The sequence below is a fragment of the Canis lupus genome, chromosome 11, assembly GCF_048164855.1.
Source record: "Canis lupus baileyi chromosome 11, mCanLup2.hap1, whole genome shotgun sequence".
Lineage (NCBI taxonomy): Eukaryota > Metazoa > Chordata > Mammalia > Carnivora > Canidae > Canis > Canis lupus.
The window spans coordinates 52,675,015-52,698,091 of record NC_132848.1 but is presented as its reverse complement, the minus strand read 5'-3'; the positions used below and the strand labels follow the sequence as shown (position 1 = coordinate 52,698,091).

The following is a 23,077-nucleotide window of genomic DNA, read 5'->3' as shown; positions in this document are numbered from 1 at the left end:
TTTCTTTTACAACATTAAGCTTTATCTTATTAGTAAGCTTTTTATTTCTTAAGACTATTAACCCTTTTCCCACCATTGCAAGTATTTTTTAGTTTATCCTAAAATGATAAAGCCTTAACTTTATCATTGTGGCATTCATTTTGCTTTGTCTTTCTTGATCATATAACATTTAATTATTTCTGTTTAGACAAATCTATTTTTGTCTAGACAAATTTTGTTTAAATAAATCTATTTGCCTTCAGATGAGAAAAATCCTGAAGGAAGCCAAAGGGGAAAAAAACCACCTTAATTACAGAGCAACAACGATAAGAATCACATCAGACTTCTCCTTAGAAACCATACAAACAAGAAGAGAATGGAATGAAATAATTAGTGTGTTGAAATTTAAAAACCACTGAATTGTATCCTGTGACATTGTCCTAAAAAGTAAAGGAGAAATAAAGGTTTTTTCAGACAAACAGAAGTGAAGGAATTTGTCACCAGTAGATGGGCCCTTGAAAAAAAATTTAAAAGTTCTTCACAGAGGAGGAAAACTATAGAGGCCAGAAACTCCAATCTACATTTTAAAAAAAGAGACAAAAAGATGTTGGACAAGAAACTAATGAAAGTAAAATAAAATCTTACATTTTTGTTATTCTTAATTAATCTAATAGACAGCTGCTTGTTTAAAAAATAACAATAGTAGTAATGTACTGGGTCACTATAGCTTATAAATAAGTGAAATGAATGACAGCAAATTATAAGTGATAAGAAGGCAGAACTGGGAATACTTTTTTATAGGGTACCCATCCTACCAATGAACAAACAATACAATGTTATTTTAAAATAGATTAGTTGTAAACATATATTGCAAACTTCAAGACAAACATGTTTTTTAAAGTTTTAGAAAGGTATCATTGATGTTTTAAGAGAGAATATAATAATATTAAATACCCAGTTAAACAGAGAAGGCAGAAAAAGGGGAACACAAGAAACAAAGAACAAATGCAACGAATAGAAAACAGTTGCAACAATTGTAGCTATTAATCCAATTATATCAATAATCATTTCATTTTTTTTATTTTTTGAGGTTTTATTTTTAAGTAATCTCTACACCCAAAGTGGGGCTCAACCTCACAACCCCAAGATCAAGAGCCGCATGGCCTTCCAGTTGAACCAGCCAGGCACCCCAATAATCATTTTCAATGTGAACAGAAAAATACCAATTAAAAGAGACTGAGAGGATGGCCAAAAACCATATGTTGTGCATAGGAAGCCCACTTTAAGTGTACAGACACATACAGATTAAAAAAAAGGATAGAGAAAGATAAACCATGGGAACACCCATCAAAAGAAATATGGAGTAGCTACATTAATTTCAGGCAAAGCAGCCTTCAGAAAAACTATAATGGCAGTATCAATAATATCAAGAAAAATTATTCATAATAAAGGGGTCAATTCTCAAAAAAAATAAACCATACTAATCCTGAATCTGTATGTGTCTAACAACAAAGCATCAAAATATGTGAAGCAAAACTGATAGAATTGGAAGGAGAAATAGATGAATCCACTATTATAGTTGCAGAATTAAGCACGCCTCCATGAGTAACTGACATATCCAATAGGCAGAAAATCGGTAAGGATATAGTTGAACTGAGCCATTAATCAACTGGAACTAATTGATCTTTATTAAATAGCTTATCCCACAGCAGCAGAATACATAGTCTTCTCAAGCCTGCTGGGACAGTCACCAAAATAGGCTACATTCTGGGCCATAAAACACACATCAACAAATTTAGAAGAATGAAAATCATACAAAGTATGCTCTCCGACCACAATTGAATTAAACTAGAAAATCAATAATAGAAAGATAGGTGGAAATTCCAAAATATTTGGTGATTAAACAACACACTTCTATTTTTTTAAAAAAAATGTATTTATATATTTGAGAAAGAGAGCAGAGGGGGGAGGAGAGAAAGGAGAGAGAGAGGGAGACAAGCAGACTCTACTAAGCTGGGTGGCATGGGAAGCAAGGGGCAGAGGGGGGAACGCTCTATCCCAGGACCCTGAGATCACGACTTGTGCTGAAATCAGGAGTCAGATGCTCAACCAACTGAGCCACCCAGGTACCCCACAACATGCTTCTATATAACACCATGGTCAAAGAATAAAAGAGTAATTCTCAATGTTTTAAATATTTTGAGCTGAACGAAAATACAACTTAACAAAATTTGTGGGGTGCAATGAAAGCAATACTAAGAGGGAAATTAATAACATTGAATTCAAATATTAGAAAAGGAGAAAGGTCTAGATTAATAATTTAAGCATCTTAGGACACTAGAGATTTCAGGAAGATAATTATGCTACTACTAAAAAAGCCAAGCAGAAATGAGCTTCCAAACACCTAATTCTTATGTTTGCTCATGCCACTATTCTCTTTGGGTCCAGAATTAACTATTTCATCTGGTTATTGATCCCTGTTATATAAGACTACTACTAATACAAATAGTTCTCCGATCTCCGCTGTCACCAAGGGGAGCTGCTGCATGGATAATTCAAATTATCAGACAAATTTGTACCTGATATGCATATTTTTTTAGGCTGAGGAATTTCTGGCCCTTAGATTAATTTTAACTAGTTGGACTCGATCTTGCAGATTACATGTTTTCATTAGTACTGGGGCTGCCTAGAGAAATATTTCCCCCTACTGAGTTGCTATGAGTATTTCAGAACTTTCTTTTTTTTTTTTTTTTTTTTTTATTGGTGTTCAATTTACTAACATACAGAATAACACCCAGTGCCCGTCACCCATTCACTCCCACCCCCCGCCCTCCTCCCCTTCTACCACCCCTAGTTCGTTTCCCAGAGTTAGCAGTCTTTACGTTCTGTCTCCCTTTCTGATATTTCCCACACATTTCTTCTCCCTTCCCTTATTTTCCCTTTCACTATTATTTATATTCCCCAAATGAATGAGACCATATAATGTTTGTCCTTCTCCGACTGACTTACTTCACTCAGCATAATACCCTCCAGTTCCATCCACGTTGAAGCAAATGGTGGGTATTTGTCATTTCTAATAGCTGAGTAATATTCCATTGTATACATAAACCACATCTTCTTTATCCATTCATCTTTCGTTGGACACCGAGGCTCCTTCCACAGTTTGGCTATCGTGGCCATTGCTGCTAGAAACATCGGGGTGCAGGTGTCCCGGCGTTTCATTGCATTTGTATCTTTGGGGTAAATCCCCAACAGTGCAATTGCTGGGTCGTAGGGCAGGTATATTTTTAACTGTTTGAGGAACCTCCACACAGTTTTCCAGAGTGGCTGCACCAGTTCACATTCCCACTAACAGTGCAAGAGGGTTCCCCTTTCTCCGCATCCTCTCCAACATTTGTTGTTTCCTGCCTTGTTAATTTTCCCCATTCTCACTGGTGTGAGGTGGTATCTCATTGTAGTTTTGATTTGTATTTCCCTGATGGCAAGTGATGCAGAGCATTTTCTCATATGCATGTTGGCCATGTCTATGTCTTCCTTCAGAACTTTCTGATTCTGAAAGTCATAGCAACTAATTGTAGAAAACTTTCAAACTGACAAGAATTTTTGTTTGTTTATGCTGAGTGATGGCTGTATGCATATTTGGAAAATGAATTGTTCTGCATAAGAAAGGGAGAGAGATCTGGAAGCTCTGGAATTGTAGAAGCCAGAAACTAGCCAGTGTGGTGCTACCCAGGGAAAGACTACAGGGGAAACTTTGGCTTATAGCTGGGGAGAACTGAGAGCTGAGGCATGTATTAGAGTTACCCAGAAAATCAGAACCAGTAGGATATATACATAAGGAGATATATGACTAATGGGATATATACATAAAGTGATATGTATGTTACCCAGTAGGATATATATAAAGAGACTTAATATAAGTATTTGACTTATATGGTTCTAGAGACTGAGAAGTCCTGTTACTTGCCATCTGCAAGTTGGAGACTCAGGAAAGCTGGTGATGTAGTTCCAATCTAAGTCAAAAGGCCTGAAAACCAAAAGAACTAATGGTATAAGTTCTAGTCCAAGTTTGAAGACCCAAGATCCAGAGATCCTATGGAGTAAGTTTCAGAAGGCAGGAGAATACCAATGTCCAACTCAAGTAATTGGGCAGACAGAAGTATTTCTCCCTTCCTCCGCCTTTTGCGGTATTCAGACCGTATTCAATGGATTAAATAAAGCCCACACACATTGGGAGGGCAATCTGCCTTACTCAAAGTCTACAGATTCAGATGCTAATCTTTTCTGGAACCTCCTCGCAGACACACCTAGAAATAATGATAACTAGTTATCTGGGTATCCTGTGGCCCAGTCAAGTGGATACATAATATCAACCATCACAAGACACACCTGAAGGAAACATTTGAATTGCTCTGAGCTGTGTGGTGTAAAACTCTCATCTGTCTTTCTTACAGAATCAGCAAAAATTAACATTTGGTCCTATTGTAATCCCTCTGGAGAACAAAAGAGGTATTGAGTCATGTTTAGTGATAGGTTCAAGACTGTGACAGAACCTGGGAATTAACCCTAGGGACTAATAGGGAAAAAATTTTTTTTTTATGATAGTCACACAGAGAGAGAGAGAGGCAGAGACACAGGCAGAGGGAGAAGCGGGCTCCATGCACTGGGAGCCCAACGTGGGATTCAATCCCGGGTCTCCAGGATTGCGCCCCGGGCCAAAGGCAGGCGCCAAACTGCTGCACCACCCAGGGATCCCTAATAGGGAAAATTTTTTAAAGAAGAAAATGTAAAAGCTCACTGAAATGACAATTATTGACCTGGTGGTATTTTTCCCTCCTTCTTGTATGTATGTATGTATATGTGTATATGAGTGTATGTATAATAGAGCTGGGACTGCATTATATAAATAGGCTTCTGTTCTACGTTTTTTACCGAATGTGAAATCATGACTATTGGATAATATTAAATATTCTTCAAAAACCTGATATTTTGATCCCTGGGTGGTGCAGCGGTTTGGCGCCTGCCTTTGGCCCAGGGTGCGATCTTGGAGACCCGGGATCGAATCCCATGTAGGGCTCCCGGCGCATGGAGCCTGCTTCTCCCTCTGCCTATGTCTCCGCCTCTCTCTCTCTCTCTGTGACTATCATAAATAAATAAAAATTTAAAAAATTAAAAAAAGACTTTAAGAAAGCCCTGATATTTAGGGATTATGTAATACTTCATCAATGTTAATATACCAAAATTTATTTAATTACTACTCTATTATATATATTTATCAGTTTTTGACTTTTTATTATTATAAGAACTCTTGCATACTTCATGTAAATCTGCATGGGCATCTATAATTCCTTCCTTAGGATAGAGTTTAGGAAGTCAATAGGCATGAAGTTTTTTAAGATCCTTGACCCATTCTGCTATTTTTTCAAAACACCTTTCAGAAGGGATGATTCCCACTCTCACTGCACAACAGAAAGATTATTTTACCTGTTTTTGTACTTTATATAAATGGAGTTTATACACAGGTATGTTCTGTTCTGTGTCTGGTCCTTTCCCACGATACATGTTTGTGAGATTGATTCATGTTGTTGCGTATAGTTGTAGATTTCTTCTTATTTTTGATGGAATTCCACTGTGTAAATATATGACAATTTATTTATCTAGTAGTGAGCAGTTAGGCATATTCCCATTCAGTACTGTTATGAATAGCGCTGCCATACGTGTCTTTTGGAGAATGGTATATGTCCACAACCACATTTCTGCTGGATAGTTAAGTAGGCATGGAATTGCTAAACATATATATTTGGCTTTAATAGATATTGTCAAACAGTTATCCAAAGTGGTCATACCAATTTACATTGCATCAATAATATATGAGAGTTTTAGTTGCTTCATATTCTTGCCAACATTTAGTATCATCAGTCTTTTCAATTTTAGCCATTCTGATGGGTGTATAACAGTATCTCATTGTATTTTTTTTTAAGATTTTATTTATTCATGAGAGACAGAGAGAGAGACAGAGGCATAGGCAGAGGCAGAAGCAGGCTCCCTGAGGGGAGCCCAATGCGGGACTTGATCCCAGGACCCCGGGATCACAACCTGAGCCAAAGCCAGACGCTCAACCACTGAGCCACCCAGGTGTCCCATCTTATTGTGGTTTTAGTTTGAATTTTCCTGATGACTGATACTGAGATCCTTTTCATATGTTTATTGGCAGTTTAGATATATTCTTTTGCAAAGTATCTTTTCAAATCTTTGCTCCTTTTTCTGTTTAGTAAGTTGGAGATATGCATGCATTAAATATCTTTTGTTAGTACATTCTCCTTTTGCTCTGTTAATGATATCTTTGGATAGACAGAAGTTTTTTTATATAAAATGGTCAGTTTATTGGGGTGCCTAGGTGGCTCAGTGGGTTAATCATCTGCCTTCAGCTCAGGTCATGATTCCAGTGTCCTAGAATGGAGCCCCACATCTTGTTCCCTGCTGAGCAGGGAGTCTGCTTCTCCCTCTGCCCCCCCACCCCATTCATGCTTGCATGCTTTGCTCTCTCTGAAATAAATAAATAAAATCTTTTTTTAATGGTCAATTTATCCATTTTTTTCCTTAATGGTTAATGCTTTTTGTGACTGCTTAAATAATCTTTGCCCATTGCAAGAACATGAAAGTATTCTTCTGGGTTTTCCTCTGAGAGTTTTATTTTTTTTCTTTCATATTTAGATCTGTAATCCATTTGGAATTGATTTTTGTGTATGTTATGAGGTATGGGTCCAGATACATTTTATTCCATACAGATAGTCAATTTACCCAGCATCATTTAATGGAAAGAACATCTTTACTCTCTGCCTACAATATTTATTGCCTTTGTCATAAACCAGGTGACCATATATATGTGATTCTGTTCCTCCATTCTGTTCCATTGGTTGACTAGTTTCATTATTGAGCCAATATCACAATGTCTTAATTACTATAATATCTAATGGTGTAAGTCCTTCAGCTTATTTTTCAAGATTGCCTTGTTTGTCCACTTTAACAACAGAATAATAGGGATTTTTTCTTATTGCTATGTAAGAATCCCTTACCAGTAAAGCATATTAATTCTTTCCTGTTATATGTGTTATAAATATCTTCCCATTTGTCATTTGACTTTTGATTTTATTTATAGTTTCTCTTGTCATACAGAAATATTAAATTCTTATGAAGTGATGTCTGTTGACATTTTATGATTTTTTTCCCCTCCAGTATGTTTATGATTACAAAGTTTGCCCCGATCCCAATGAAGTTCAAATGTAATGTTTATATTCATGATACGGAGTGTGTATGACTACGTAAAAATAAGTATCTTTTCTATAGAATAATCAATAATCTTGCTTTCTTTCTGGAGTAGGAAGTTGATATTCAGGGAGGGCCACAGAAGGATGTCACTCCTGCTCAAAAACAGGAGAATAAGAATTCTGAGAAAGCTTTTGTTTACTTCCTGAACTCTAGTCTGATGGGTCAGTTACCCCTAATAGAAAAAAAATGTTCCCCTGATCTCATCTGATTGCAATTGACCCAATCAACAGAATGGATTGCTGTGTTGGTGTTAGAAGGTGGTAGTGGGCCTATTGGTTTTAAAGACTGGAGCTGAGGCTGTCAACCAGCCAGGATCCCCCTGCTCCTTGACTGGCCAGCACTCAGGTAATGAAGAGCCTGCAAGGACAGAGCAATGTCCTTGTCTCCAGAAGGACTGTCATGTGGCTTACAGGAGGCTGCCTGGGGGGCACTGGTCAAATCAGAGAGGTTTATAAATATGCCTGACCACTACAGCAGTGGCAGCTCAGCTCACAGAATTCTCCATGTTTGCATCTGTTCTGGAAGCCCAGAGCGAAAGAAGGTAATATGGTTATTTTATTTCTTTTTGACAAAACCAAAGTTGGATTATAGTGATTATTAAAGGCAAAGTAGGGCAGCCCGGGTGGCTCAGTGGTTTAGCGCCACCTTCAGTCCAGGGCCTGATCCTGGAGTCCCAGGATCGAGTCCCACATCGGGCTCCCTGCTTGGAGCCTGCTTCTCCCTCTGCCTGTGTCTCTGCCTCTCTCTCTCTCTCTCTCTCTGTGTGTGTCTCTCTCATGAATAAATTTTTTTTAAAAAGGCTCAAATGATGAGGCTGGAATATGGTCTGCGTTCTAGCTTTATTTTGATCCTGTGATCATTTTTTTTTTCTCTTTGCAGGGGGAAAAAAAGGAAGCCATAAAACCCCTCCTGGCACCGTGTATGTGTACTTAGTCCATGGCCAAAAAGAATTTTATGGGAAAGTTTGCATGTGCCAGTAAAGCATTTTGTTTTTCATCATTTTAAAAGCAAAAACAAAAACATTAACTAAAACAAAATCTTTGGGGGATCCCTGGGTGGCGCAGCAGTTTAGCGCCTGCCTTTGGCCCAGGGCGCGATCCTGGAAACCCGGGATCGAATCCCACGTCGGGTTCCCAGTGCATGGAACCTGCTTCTCCCTCTGCCTATGTCTCTGCTTCTCTCTCTCTCTCTCTCTCTGTGTGACTATCATAAATAAATAAAAATTAAAAAAAATAATAAATAAAACAAAATCTTTCATCTCCTCCCACCAAAAAGAAGTGAAGGAGGAGGAGGAGGAGAGGAGAAAGAAGAAGAAGAGGTGGCTCAGGGGTAGAGTGTCTGCCTTTGGCTCAGGTCACCATCCTGGGGTCCTAGGATCGAGTCCCACATCGGGCTCCCCGCAGGAAGCCTGCTTCTATCCTCTGCCTATGTCTCTGCCTCTCTCTTTCTCTGTGTCTCTCATGAATAAATAAATAAAAACTTTGGAAGAAGAAGAAGAAGAAAGAAGAAGAAAACAAAAAGCCCACAGAGCCATAGAGGTGCTCCCCTCAATATGAAAGTTTTTATAACTTAGCCTTTCCCAAAAATTAACACATAGGACTGATTGCAGTTATGATACATTGAAAACATTGGCTTTTCAGCCACTCAGTGTCCTGTTCAGAGTCCCTGGAGGAAAGCCAAAAGAGATTGAAACTTTCTTCTGAAAGGCCAAATGATGATCATTTCCTTTGGTTCTACCATTTGACTCTAAATCTCTAGCTTTCCGAGAAGCTAGAATCAACCAGTTTAGGTAGTGACAGTTAAAATTATATTAAATTATGTTCATATATTCATGTACGATCTCATATCTGAGATGAACTGCAGTAAGCTGCCACCTTTGTGGACTGTTATTTTAACGGGCCAAGAAGCTCCACTGCCCTTCCATGAGCTCCCACCTACTGTCTACAACCTCTAAGTTCATGCTGTAGTTTCACCTTTTAATGAGGTTTTCCCAGGATAAAATACAAATGCTCTTCAAAGTTAATACTAATCATTACTACCTCAGCATGAATTCCCTTCCATGGCCCACTCTCCAGGGCTAGTTTTGACAGGAAAGAGGCACACGCTCTGCTGGGAGCAAATCTCATCCAAGGGGCTGAGGAGGAAGCCAGAAGGAGCAGAGAGAAGGCATAGGATCTGTGATACAAGCAGAAATACACCTTTGTTTTAGGCCTCCTTTCTCCTTCCAACAAGAGAAGTGATCTTTTCCGTTCAGATGAAGTTGGGGGAAGGATAGAAAACCCTTTTTGAAGAAGACTATGGAAATGGGAGACCAGGAGGCCTCTCCTGGCAGGAGACACACACTGGGTCCCTCAAGGCTGAGAAGTCCTCCTGTGCTGTCTCTGTGGAGAAAGCCAAATGCTCCCAAGGCCTGTTCAAGACATCAGCCTGGCCCAGCAGCTCCGTCATTCAGCAATTCCTGGGCCTCGGGCCCTGCAGCTCCAGTGTTTGGACCTAGTTTGCGTTCCAATCCAGGCAAAGGCACAGTCCATACACGCACCACTGTTAGAGGCGTTTCCATAAACCTCTGTCTCTCACCTTTTCTGATTGATCTTCTATAAACAATTGATGAGAAATCAGATCTTTCCTGGAAAACAATGATTACATGATATTTATAAGCTGGGATAAAGGCAGCTAGTTAATCATATCCTAAATAAGAGGAAGAGATATCTGATCTTCTCCTGAAACCAAATAAATATTAATTAACTAAGAAACATTTCAAGTTTCTCTTTTCAAAAAACTAAAGTCATGAGTTTTTTAAAGCTGAATTATGGACACAGAGTAATACAACTTTGCATGTAGGTTCAAAGAAGTCTTTGAGTCCCTATAAAACACCTAGGTGAACATGATGCTCTGTGCATGGTAGGTAGTCAGTCAGCAGTTAACCATGCTTATGGACCCTCTTCCCTCTTAGTCTGTTTCTGAAGTAAAATGAAACCAGTACCACAAGCTTGGTTATTCTCAGCATTCCCAAAGTCACAAATTCCCACAAGAGTCAAATCAAACTAAAAAAAAAAAAAAATAGAAAGGATTGGGGCACCTGGGTGGCTCAGTGGTTGAGCATTTGTCTTCAGTTTAGGGCATGACCTGGGGCCCTGAGATCGAGTCCTACATCGGGCTCCCCGCAGGAAACCTGCTTCTCCCTCTGCCTGTATCTCTACCTCTCTCTCTGTGTCTCTCATGAATAAACAAATAATATCTTAAAAAAAAAAAAAAGAAAAATAGAAAGAGTATATGAACCTCTTGTGTTTTGGGTTTTTTTTTTTTTTTAATTTTACTTATTTATTTGAGATAGGGAGAGACAGCACAAGCAGAGGCAGAGGCAGAGAGAGAAACATATTACCCCCTGAGCAGGGAGCCCAACGTGGGGCTCCATCCCAGCACCCTGGGATCAGGACCTGAGCCAACAGCAGACACTTAACCGACTGAGCCACCTAGGTGCCTCTTTGGGTTTTGACCTCTATCATTTTGTGACTAGTGTTTGATTTCCCTTGGGCTCAGCCTGATTTATTTGAAGGCTTGCAACTGTGACCACTTTTTAAAGAAATATGGATAAAAAGAACTTTAAAAAAATAGTAAAATTCCTAACGCACTTACTGGTTCTGAAGAAGCAAAATCAAAACTAATACCCAAATAATGTTTTGAAGGACCCAGGTGCTGTGAAGAGTAAATATGACCCTACGTTCCACCAAGTTGGCAAAGAAAGCATCTTCTCCTTTCTGCCTTCTCTGGGAATACCTCTCTGTCCTTGCCTTAATCTAGTATTGCAAGGTAAAGGCTAACACCAGAATATGAGACCAGGGAGCAAGGAGAAACCAGAAAGTGGACACATTTATGCATATCATTCATTGCCTACCTGAACATCATGGTTCCCTATGTAGCTTTTTATTTGCAGAAATTTGATGTCAGAATTCACTGGGGACATCTCCATGCTATAAAGATGGGAGGGGGGTCCTAGATTTGGCCCATAGGCCATAGTTTGCTGACTCTTGATTTAGACTATGATAATAAATATAGATATAATAATAATAATAATAACTATTTAGCAATACAGTTATCACAATGACTCCCATGAGGTAAATACCCTTATTCAAGAATGATATTGAAAATAATTAACAATGGGGGCATCTGGGTGGCTCAGTTGTTAAGCAAATGACTCTTGATTTCCACTCAGGACATGATCTCAGGGTTGTGGGATCAAGCCCCACCTCAGGCTCCACATTCAGCCGAGAGTCTGCTTGAGATATTCTCTCTCTTTCTCCCTCTGCCCCTCCTGCTGGTGCGCGCTCTCTCTCTCTCTTTCTCAAGTAAATAAATAAATAAATAGAAAATAATTAACAACTGATATGACTAATCAATTAGAACAAAGAATAGGTAGGTGCCTGGTGGTTGAAAATTGACCTATTGTGATCATCCTCACATTACGGATTTGGGAACTGGGACTTAAGACAGGGAAGTAAATTGTCTTAGGTTATACAAAGAGTACACAAAATAGAACTGGGATTTTCTGACTCATATTCTTAGCACCTTGATATATGCTTCTATTAGCTAGAGGGACTTTGTTTCAGTAGCAGACCCAAACCCCTACCAGTTGCCCAGCCACAAGCATGTCTAGGCAAGAACAATCCATTCATACCACTTCCAAAAACATTCAAAACACAGGTGAGCCACAGGTTAGAAATATTTCAGTAAGGTAATAGTTACATTGCAAGTAACTTAAATCGAAAGGAAATGTGAACTCCTTTGACCACTCTAACTTGAATCCTTGCTCCTGCTCTATGCCTGTGGCTTATGTCTACTCTTTGTCTGCTAGGGTCTCTGCTAGAATGTCACTTGATTGTAAAGTCTTCCTGACCTCCCATAGATTCATAAAATAGCAACTCCTGCCCTGAGTTTCCTATCTCTTTGCCTTACTTTGTTTCTCCTTCTGACACCCTATGTTTAAATTTATCTATTTTTTACAATTTCCTCCAGTTGGAATGTGAGCCCCACAAAGGTAAGGACTCTGTCTTGTTGGCTACTATACCTCAGCACCTGGAAAGCACTAGCCAAATGACTGAATGAATACTGTTCACAGTAGAGAGGCCACACAGTACAGCGGTAAAAACTGGATTTATAATCAGAAGTGGGTTCGAATCCCATGTCTACCACTTATAAGTTGTGTGACCTTGCTTGAGCTAACCTCAGAGGCTTCAGGCAGAGCAAAGGCCCTGAGTGGGAGCATGCTAAGCAGGTCAGGGTGGCTGCGGTCACCACAGCACAGGGTAGACAGAATGTGGTGAAAGGAGAGAGAGGTAAAGATGAAGGGAGTGATTAGCTGGGTTTTGTGGACGATTTTAAGAACTTTGGGTTTTGCTGTGAGTGAGAAGGGAAGCCAGTCGGAGGATGTGACACAGAGGAAGAATGCTATCTGTTGTAACTTTCACAGAGTCTGTTTGTGGGCAAGGGCAGAGGCAGAGAGACCAGTTAGGAGGCTATTACAATAATCCAAGTGAGAGACGATGGTGGCTTGGCCAGTTTAAATGCTAAATAAAGGTGGTGAAAAATTGTTAGATTCTGAGAAGACAGCCAACAAGATTTGCTGATGGTTTGGGTGTGGAATGTGAAAGGAAGAGTCAATGAGGATTCCAAAGATTTGAGGGAGGACTATGGGAGGAGCAGGTGTGGGATAGGTAATCAGAAATGTGGTTTTAGTTAAGTTTGAGAAGCTTATTAGACATCCAAGAAGAGATGTCAGGCTGTCAGTGGGACAAACAATTCAAGCATTCATGGAGGAGGTACAGGTTAGAGATATAAACTGAAGTATTGTCAACAGATAAGCCAGAAGTTTCTGTCTTGGCTACTAATAAGAATCACCTAAGGATCTTTAAAAACATGTTTTTAATTGTGATAAAATGCACATAACATAAAATGTATCATCTTAATGACCTTTAAAAAAATACATGGGGACACCTAGGTTGAGTGTCTGCCTTCGGCTCTGGTTGTGATCCCAGAGTTCTGGGATCAAGTCCGGCATCGGGCTCCACACAGGGAGCCTGCTTCTCCCTCTACGCCATGTCTCTGCCTCTCCATGTGTGTCGCTCATGAATAAATAAATAAAATCTTAAAAAAAAAATACATGGGTTTCAATCTAGACAATTGGAATGACAATTTCCTAGGGTAGGGACTGGGCACCAGTGTTTTTTTTTTTTAAATGTTATTTATTTGTGGAAATAGTGTGTAAAAGAGAGAGAGAGCGCGCGCAGGAGTGGGGGAGGGACAAAGGGAGAGAGAGAAGCAGGTTCCCTAAAGGAAGCTTGACATGGGGCTCTATCCCAGGACCTGGGGATTACGACCTGAGCCCAAGGCAGATGCCCAACTGACTGAGCCACTCATGTGCCTTGGGCACCAGTACTTTTAAACAAATATACCAAGTGTTTAAAACTTGGAAAGATGAGTAGAAACCATAAAGGAAAGAGGAAAGGAACAGCCTATGAAATAGGAAGAAATCAGACAAGTGGAATATCCCCAAAGCCAAGCACAAAAAGTATTTCAAGAAGACAGCAATAATAACTGTCAGATACTAGTGATAGATCAAGTAAGATGAGGACTAAAGAAAAATCATCAAACTTAGCAAAATGTAGTTCTCTATTTTCCTTGACAACTCTTTTTGAGGTGTGTTAAAGATATCTTTCTATCGATAGGCACTATCATATTTATTTATATTAAAAATAATGTCCAGTAGTTAAAAATAGCACCTTTCGACAGCAGAGCCCATTAGAAGTTTTCAGTCCTGCTGTGTCTTGCTTATACATCACCCATGACTCAATAGTCAGAACAAGGTCAGTTGGTGATTTGGTTCCAGACTGAGTCTCCTATAGATGATATAGAACTATGCAGGACTTCTTCTCTGAGAGGGAATGAAAAAGGATCTTTCAGCTTGACTACCAAGGAGATGGGATAATAAACTCACCCGGCCACTCCTAGGAACCAACCAAAGTGAGGCAGAGAGGACTTACAGAAGGACAGTCACTAAGAAAACAGAACTCTTTCTCTCTTTTTATTTGAGAAAATGCCCTCATCTCTTCCCTGAAACACCAAACAAATGTTTAACTTATATAGTGCTTTAAAGTTAACAAATTTGAGTTTTGCCAGACCCTGAAATGGGGAATTCAAAGACTTGAGCCATCCATTGAGAAAAATCTGCCCCTCAAGTTCAAGTCCATGTCTTCTAGACATGTCTTCTATCCTTCAGAAGCACTTCCTTCTTGCTGATCCTGAATCTGCCCCCAGTTTATTCACAAATCTGGCTGGAGGCATGCACTGCTTACCAAAAGTCTTTCTCCAAACCCACGCTAAGGAGCTAATGCTTTTCTCCACTTCACTACGTTCTTAAGGGAGAGAAGCTCTGATGAGAAGCAAGGATAAAATCAAGAATATATGTAGAACATAAAAAGGGGACTGTATTAGGAGTGAGGGCAAAATTCTCATCCCCTTTGTTATTCACTCACTTCTTCCTCGGATTATGTATCTAGAACTGGCACCTAGCAGTGCCTCCTGTCCCTAGAGCAGGATTCAGTAGAAGACATACAGGCTCCTCTCCAGGGCCAAGAGGTCTTCAAGTCCATGGCGTCCCACCCAGTTAATCAGAACAGGAGACAGGATTGGGACCTACGGCTGAGACTCTAGAGAGTAATAAAGAGGGGGCATTTTCCTAGAGTAGATTTCCTAGAGCAATCGGGAGGTTATCTCTTTGGTGTGGACTAAATGTGTGCATCCCTCCAAAATTCATATGTTGAAACCCTAACCCCTACTGTGATGGTATTTGGAAGTAGGGCCTTTGTCAGGTAATTAGATTCAGAACAAGTTGTGAGAGCAGAGCCCTCATGGTTGGACAAGTGCCCTTATAAGAAGTAACATAAGAGAACTATGTTCCCCCTAATATGAGGTCACAGAAAGATGGTAGCCATCTGCAAAATACGAATAAGGCCCCCACCAGACATTTAGTCTGCCAGCACATTGATTTTGGGTTTTCTAGTCTCCAGAACTGTGAAGAAATAAATTTTTGTTGTTTAAGCCACCCAATCTATGAGATTTTGTAAGAGCAGCTCAAGCTGACTAAGACGCTGTGGATACCTTGGATGGTTGGAGGGACTTATACACCCTTGGAAATTATAACTAACATTTTTTAGGAAAGGGTCCATAATTCTCCTCAGAGATTCAAAAAACTAAATCTATGACCCCCAAAAGATTAAAGATCACTGACTTGGAATGACTCTTGTGTTTTTACCCTGTAGGATTACAAGACACTTTGATATTTGGGAACCCAGTCTTTGCCTTCATTCCTATTTGAAGAAATGATCAATATCTAGGAGTATTAACAAATAAGAAATAAGAAAGATTCAAGAGGATATACACATATTCATTGTCCAATATTGTTAATGCCCACCCACCTGAGAAAGCTTATTTTTTACAATAAAATATCGAGTCCAATCTATTGGGCTACTTTCCCTATAAGCTTTGAATAATATCAACCTCAGATTCCAAAGAAGCTAAGTCATTGGACCTCACCCTATCCCTGCTTCCTCTCCTCCTCCACCACTCCCATATTATTTGGCTTTGTATTCCAAAGCCAAATATAATTTTTTGGTAGTAAATTGGGATTAATTTTCTATTCCACGGAGTCTATCGATAGAGCAAGAAATGCAACTTTGAAGCAAGAAGTAGTCTGAATTTTTTGCATTATATAGACTATACAGCAAGGGTCAAGGGACTAGAATGTGGATTACTGCAGCACTGAGAAAAGCTTTTCAGAAAAGGAGATCAAGAAAAATATGACTCATCATGGATGAACCTTGAAAACATTATTCTAAATGAAAGAAACCAAACACAAAAGGCCACATTTTGTACGATTCTATTTACATGAAATGTGGAGAATAGGCAAATCCATAGAAACAGAGAACAGATTAGTGGTTGCCAGAGGCTGAGGGAAGGGGGAATAGAGTGACTGCTAATGGGTATGGGGTTTCCTTTTAGAGTGATGAACATGTTTTGGAATTAAATAGTGGTGATGGTTGTAAAACTTTGCAAATATACTAAAAATCAATGAGCTGTGCACTTTGAAAGGGTGGATTTTATGATATGTTAATTATATCCTAATTTTTAAAAGAAGAGGAAAAATGTGACTCAGAAAAGATTCATCACAGCTATGGCTCAGTCGCTTATTTGACAATTAACTTGGGGTCATAGTCTTGAGATATTTCTCATGGGTAGAGCTCTATCTTCTCCCCCACACCAATGGAGATCTTTTTATTGCTTTTTCTGTTTACAAAAGAAACATTTGCATTGCATTTTTTTTTAAATTCTGAAAATATGAGAGGACATAAAATAAAATAACTTGAAAAAACCACCCCAAAAGAAGTCACTATTAACATTTTGGTGTACACTTTTTCCAGATTATTTTTCTATGCATATGCAACAGGGAAAATATTTTAGAACTGTATTAATGTGTTTTTCTCTTATGACTTCCTTGTATGTCAGCACCCTTCATTCTGTAGCAGGCATCCTCTTTTCCTTAAACCATTGGATCCTTACAGCAGGAATGCAGAGTGTAAAAGGAGTCAATGTTCAGTTTTTGACTTCTAAAATAAGACTTTTTAAAAAATTTTTTTATTTATGATAGTCACACAGAGAGAGAGAGAGAGAGGCGGAGACACAGGCAGAGGGAGAAGCAGGCTCCATGCACGGGAGCCCAACTCGATCCCAAGTCTCCAGGATCGCGCCCTGGGCCAAAGGCAGGCGCCAAACCGCTGCACCACCCAGGGATCCCTAAAATAAGACTTTTGATTAGACATGAAGGGTTTTGAAAACCCAACACTGAGAACAGAAAAGTTTTTTTTTAATGATTTTATTTCTCATGAACCAAGAGACACAGAGTTTTACTGAAAGCCAGGAGTAGGGAAACTCCAAGGATGAGGGACCCGCACTGGGTGGGGAGGAGGACGACTTTGGTGCGGGGATCAAGGGGATGAAGGGGTGGGAAGAAGGAAGGGGGGGAGGGGACAGGTGTATTCCGACCCATCCTGTCTGGACTGAATTCCCGGAGGGGAAAGCGTGTGGGACAAATGCCGGGGCCCTCAAAAGAAACCGAGGAGGAGACTGGGGGATCCCACGCCCGCGGGGGTCAGGGTAGCGCAAGAGAGGACAGTGGGTTGTGGCCAGACGGGGAGGCAGGGCGTTGCGGCTCCAACGTACCCTGGGAACGACCCCTCCAGGGGGGAAGCTAAAACTTAGCCCCGCGTCCCCTGGGGAGCTGCCAGGGTGCCCCGACCAGACCCGCGCTCGGCCCTGCAGCCCCGCCCCCGCCGGCCGCACAGCCGCCCTGGGGGAGGGGGAGAAACAGCCCGGTTAGGGAATTGGACTTTGCATTGAGGACTATTTACCTGGTAGAGACCACTTTAAATCAAAATAGACTGTAAACCACAAGAGACTATTTAATCTGGAGGAGACCGAGATAACTTTAATTGGAAGGGTGGGAGCGTGCAGATTAGGAGTTAAGAAAAGTGGAGAAGCCACAGGGCCTGCTTCTGAGCAGTGTCCTCACTCCAGATGTTATATTTTAAGCAAACGAAAGAAATGAAAATGAATAAAAATTTATAATATTCAGCGTACATGTCAGCATACATGTTTTTGTGACCTGAAGTTTTTCACCCTACAGTATTATTATTATTATTATTTTCTTGTTCTGTGTATATGTTCTTTCCCCCCAGCTAGGCCTATAAATATTTTGAGGACAAGGACAGTGTTTTCTATTTCTTTGTGTCTACCTTAGTGCTGAGCACAAAGCAAACACTCCATGTCATTGCCACCTAAGCATTTCAAGTTCTTTCTCTATATACATGCAATTAAAAAAAAAAGTCTTGAGGCAAGCATATAGTTCAGAAGAAAAGGCCAGTGGAAAGAGCCCTGCGTAGTGCCCAAGTCCTCCTCCTGATCAGTCACTGACAAGGCAAGTCACTTTGCCTCTTGCTCTCACTTTCTCCACTTTTCTCACTTTCTCGGAGTTCACGCCTTCACTGCTCACATGTATGTGCGGGACTCAAATAAGGAAACGTACATGAAATCACCAAGAGGAGAATGCAAAATGATAAATGCAAATCTCATTTTGCTAGTGACCCCAGAACCAGAATATCAAAGTGCCTAAGATCAGGCTCTCTCCCCGACTGCTCTGCTGGCCCAACCTTCTGCAAATCCACTGCTATGCCACCCCAACCCCCACTGCCAACTCTCTGACTGTGGCAGCCAGACTGGAGTCAATGATCTCCCAGTAAATAAATGCTTGTTTTTAAAGACCAACTGAAAGATTTTTACTTAGCTGACTTGTGACTGTTTCCTGAACACAGATGGAAAAAGGTTATTTAGAGACAGGAAAACAATAAGGGCATTTTTCATTCTAACAGTGATTAGAGATCGTTAATCCTTTCCACTTCGCCAATTAGCAGGTCTTACAGGTCTTGATTGAAAACAAACAAATAAAAGTAAATATTTTCTCCACCTACCAACAGTCTTAACTTAAGGCATAAGCAATGATGTAAGTCAGGACATCACCAGGCAAGGAACTGCACCTTGATTTTCAACCTGGAAGTCTTTGGTATCATGCTCTGTAATATGTAGAGTATGTTCTACATCTCAGTAAAACTCACGGCTTGCCTTCAGTGGCTTCAGAATCAAAAGCAAGTATGATCCTGAATAACTGTGGGTTTTTAAAATTCTATTCCAATTTAAGTATCATTTACTATTTAAATAAATCTCTAGGGTGCTTGGATGGCTCAATGTATTAAACATCCAACTCTTGATTCCAGCTGTGATCCTGGTCTCAGGTGGTGAGATTGAGCTCCACATGCCCTGCAGAGCCTGCTTAAGGTTCTCGCTCCCTCTCCTTCTGCCTGTCCCCCTCCCTGTCAAAATCAATCAATCAATCAATCAATCTCTGAGAAGCATCTTCTTGAAAGGTAAAGAATTATTCATTCAGTTATGAAACATTAAATGAGAATTTGTTACATGCCAGGAGGTGTGCTAGGCATCGGGATACAAAATGAATCAAGTTCAGTTTAGTAGGGGAAACAGATTTGTCAAACAAGTAATTGTTCTACAGTGTAGTAAATACAATTAAAGATGATCACTGGCCCAGAGGAAGAAGGACCTAGGCTCCAGGTTGGGTTCATGAAACCAGCCCTCGAGCTGAATGTTTTCCCTCATGCACTCATGCCACAAATACATGCTGCACTCTATATGTGTGAGGCATTGGGTAGTAGGAATACAGTGGTGAGTGAAACAGACAAAAATTCCCATACCCATGAACTTACATTATTGTGTAGACAATAATGAACACAAGTAAATACACTAATGCAAAGTGCTAAGGAAGAAAAATTAAACCACAAATGCAGATTTGAAATTGTAGATGAGAAGACCATAGAAGGTCTCACTGAGAAGGTACACTGAACATCTAAAGAGTGAGATATCTAAGTCTTAATATCTATGGGGATGCTGCAGGACAATATGGAGGAGGGAACAACAGCACACAGGCCCTGAAATACAAAAGAGCCAGGAGGAACTTGAGGAAGAGCAAGGTCAGTGTCTCTATGCTGGAGTGAGTGAGGGGAAGAGTAGTAGGAAATGAGATTGAGAGGCAACAGGTGAGAAGGAGGTGTAGACTTTGGACAGGAAGTCATGGGAAGGATCTGAGCAGGGAGTAGCGTGATCTGAGAAGATGACACTGTGTGGTCTTAGGGGCAAAAGCAGCAAGAACAGTTGGGAGGTCATTGCAGTTGTCCAGGGAAAAGATGCTGGTTTGGACCAGGGGATGGCAATGGGAATAGTGAGATACAGTCAAATTCTGGATATATATTGAAGGTAGAGCCAACACGATTTGCCAACAGATTGACTGTGAAATGTGAGACAAAGGAATAAAAAATGCACCAAAGTTTTTGGCCTGACCAACTACAAATGTAGAGTTTTTGTCAACTGCAATGGGGCAGACTGACAGGAGTTGGTTTAGGGGGACAGATCTAGAGCTCAACTTTGAACACGTTAGGTTGAGAGGTTTATGATACCAACCTGAGGTACCCAATAGACAGTTGTATATTTAGGTCTGGAGTTCAAGGCAGAGGTTGGATATGGAGTCATAGATCAAATTTAACACCATGAGCTTGGATAAACTCACCTAGAGAGAATGAGGATTTAACAGAGAACAAAGAGAAAGAAGGAAAGAAAAGAAAAGCATTCCAGACAGAGAGGAAGACATATGAGGACAAAAAGGTAAGGACAGAAATGAATTTAGTTCAGCAAGAACAGGAGCTGACAAACTTTTCTGTAAGAAGCCAGATAAATATTTTAGACTTTGTGGATAATACTGTCTCTTGTAACTGCTCACTGCTGCTCTCACAGCATGAGAGCAGCCACAGATAATACCTAAATGAATTGAGAGTAGCTATGTTCAAATGAACATTTATTTGTGGACAGAAGTCGAATTTAACATAATTTTCACATGTCACAAAGTATTAGTCATCTTTTGATTCTTTTCACCCACTTAAATATGTAAAAACCATTCTTAGCTCACAGGCCACACAAAAACAGGCAGCAGGCCAGATTGCGTCCAGAAGCTATAGTTTGCTGACTTCTGACCTAGAAGAACACAGAGTGCAATTAGGGAGCGGTGGAAAATAAAATTGCAGAAGTAGTCAGAGTTTACGTCATGGATGAGAAATATTAAGCATTAAGTGACCAGTACATGGTACGCACTCAATAAATAGTAGATATTGTTATTGATTTGATGTGTCATATAAAGGGAACTAGCAGGCAACTTTAAGGAAGTGAGATTTATAGTCAAAACTGAGACTTAAAATCATAGGATTTAGCAATAGCTAAACTAAGAGAAGGAAGAAAATGAGGCCATGAGGCCTTTGCTGAAATAAGATTGGGGGTAAGTGGAGGGGCCCCAAAGGCACCAGCAAGACATCCTTGGTGATACTAGAAATGCACACATGGACGGCAAGATGTAATGATACTTTAATTTTATAAAACATATGTGGAAACTCATTGTGGTTGCAGGCATGATTCATTTGCAATCCATGAATTAAGATCTTAAATCGTTAATACAAGGGATGCTTCAGAGCAAATGAACCATATTTTTGTGGTAGAGGAGCTTCTTTAATTATATGCCTGCTTATCAAACTGGAGGGAAACATGATGTACCAATGTGCGAATTTAAGGTGCTCCCTTTCTGCTCAGAATCACCAGGTGGAATGTAGGCTGAGTAGTAAAATGGACTATTAGTCCTCCCTCCTCCCCCCGCCTGCTGCTTACTAGTTGGGTGAACTCAGCTCAAGTCCTTGACTTCATTGGGCCTCACTCTTCTGTAAAAATGGAACTAAAAATATATGTATTCATTTGAAAGCTGAAGAACAAATTTTTCACCTTTTGGTTTTTTTCTATTAATTTGAATCACTATTAACATTTTTGAAGCATTTTGGGGTCTTTCTATAATTATTACTATATTTTAAATTTCCAAACCTTTTGTCACCTCAAAATTTCAGTTTTTTTTTTGTTTTTTTTTTTTGTTTGTTTTTTTTTTATAGTCACAGAGAGAGAGAGAGAGAGAGAGAGGCAGAGACACAGGCAGAGGGAGAAGCAGGCTCCATGCACCGGGAGCCCGACGTGGGATCGCGCCCCGGGCCAAAGGCAGGCGCTAAACCGCTGTGCCACCCATGGATCCCAAAATTTCATGTCTTAACCTGCCATGAAAATAACCTGAACTGGGGCGGTTGGGTGGCCCGTTTGGTTAAGCGTCCAACTCTTGGTTTTGGCTCTGGTCATGATGTCTGGGTCCTGATGTCCTGGTTGTGATATCTGCGTCAGAAGATCCAGCCTGGTGTCCAACTCCCCACTCAGAGGAGAGTCTGCTTCCTCTCTCCCTCTCTCTCTGCCCCTCCCCCTGCCCCTGGAAATAAATAAATTAATTAATCTTAAAAAAAAATAACCTGAACATAGAGAAATGTATTAATACTATGGAACAGACATTTTTCTTCTTCGGTACACAAAACAAAACTTCAGAGTCTACCAACAATATATGATTGAGATTCTTGAGGATGTGCTTCAGGAACTGTTTGTTGAATACTTAAAAATAAAAATCAGTGTTCCATTTTTAAAGAACAGCTGGCTGTGACTCCTCTGCTGTTTTTGCTTTATGGTCCCCTCAGATTCTTAGCTGTAATTAATTTACTGGAAAGATTTTACAGGACTGAATTAACAATGCAAACACGCAGTTGTACGATAAAAGTCTGTGTTGCTATTCTTCCCATCTCTATATTTTTAAAAATCATCACTATTTCTCTAAGAGGCTATCAGATACAGATCAAATTGTATTACATGGCAACAATAAAACTCCTTTAACCACAATAAAAAGCATTCTCAAGGATCCTCTCATGGCCCACAAATGAAGTTTAAGGAATATTTGGCAAAATAAAAATTCCGGTCTCACAAGAGATGGTCCCTCAAAAAATTGTTTAGAAAGGAACTAGTGCTATGATAAATTAACACATGGTGGGGGAGCATTTCCTGGTAGTGGCTTCAGTTCTCATATTTCTGTCTTGCTCTTTATAATATTATTGTTGTGATGAGGGAAAGGTCTCTGTTGTTAATGATTTCTGCGCCTGTTGTTTTGCCCACATTCTCCAGAAAGCCCTTTCAAGAC

The 23,077-nt window shown here is 40.0% G+C and overlaps 2 long non-coding RNA genes across 10 annotated transcripts in view; one reads left to right on the top strand and one right to left on the bottom strand.

The window, feature by feature from the left end:
• The window catches only part of LOC140600207 (uncharacterized), a 263,881-nt gene extending 255,375 nt beyond the window's left edge, over nucleotides 1–8,506 (top strand). The window contains exon 5 of one of the 2 annotated variants that reach the window (XR_012003425.1): nucleotides 8,188–8,506. This is a non-coding gene — a long non-coding RNA (uncharacterized lncRNA). Of the gene's footprint in view, nucleotides 1–242; nucleotides 551–8,187 lie in introns of those variants that run through there. The other variant, XR_012003423.1, reaches the window with a different exon arrangement.
• LOC140600205 (uncharacterized) overlaps nucleotides 1–23,077 on the bottom strand; it is a 75,746-nt gene that overhangs the window by 31,778 nt on the left and 20,891 nt on the right. For 5 of the 8 annotated variants that reach the window (XR_012003414.1, XR_012003415.1, XR_012003418.1 and 2 more), the window contains one exon: nucleotides 8,129–9,934. The exons of 2 other annotated variants lie outside the window; for them this stretch is intronic. This is a non-coding gene — a long non-coding RNA (uncharacterized lncRNA). Of the gene's footprint in view, nucleotides 1–8,128; nucleotides 9,935–20,848; nucleotides 21,010–23,077 lie in introns of those variants that run through there. One more of the 8 variants, XR_012003417.1, reaches the window with a different exon arrangement.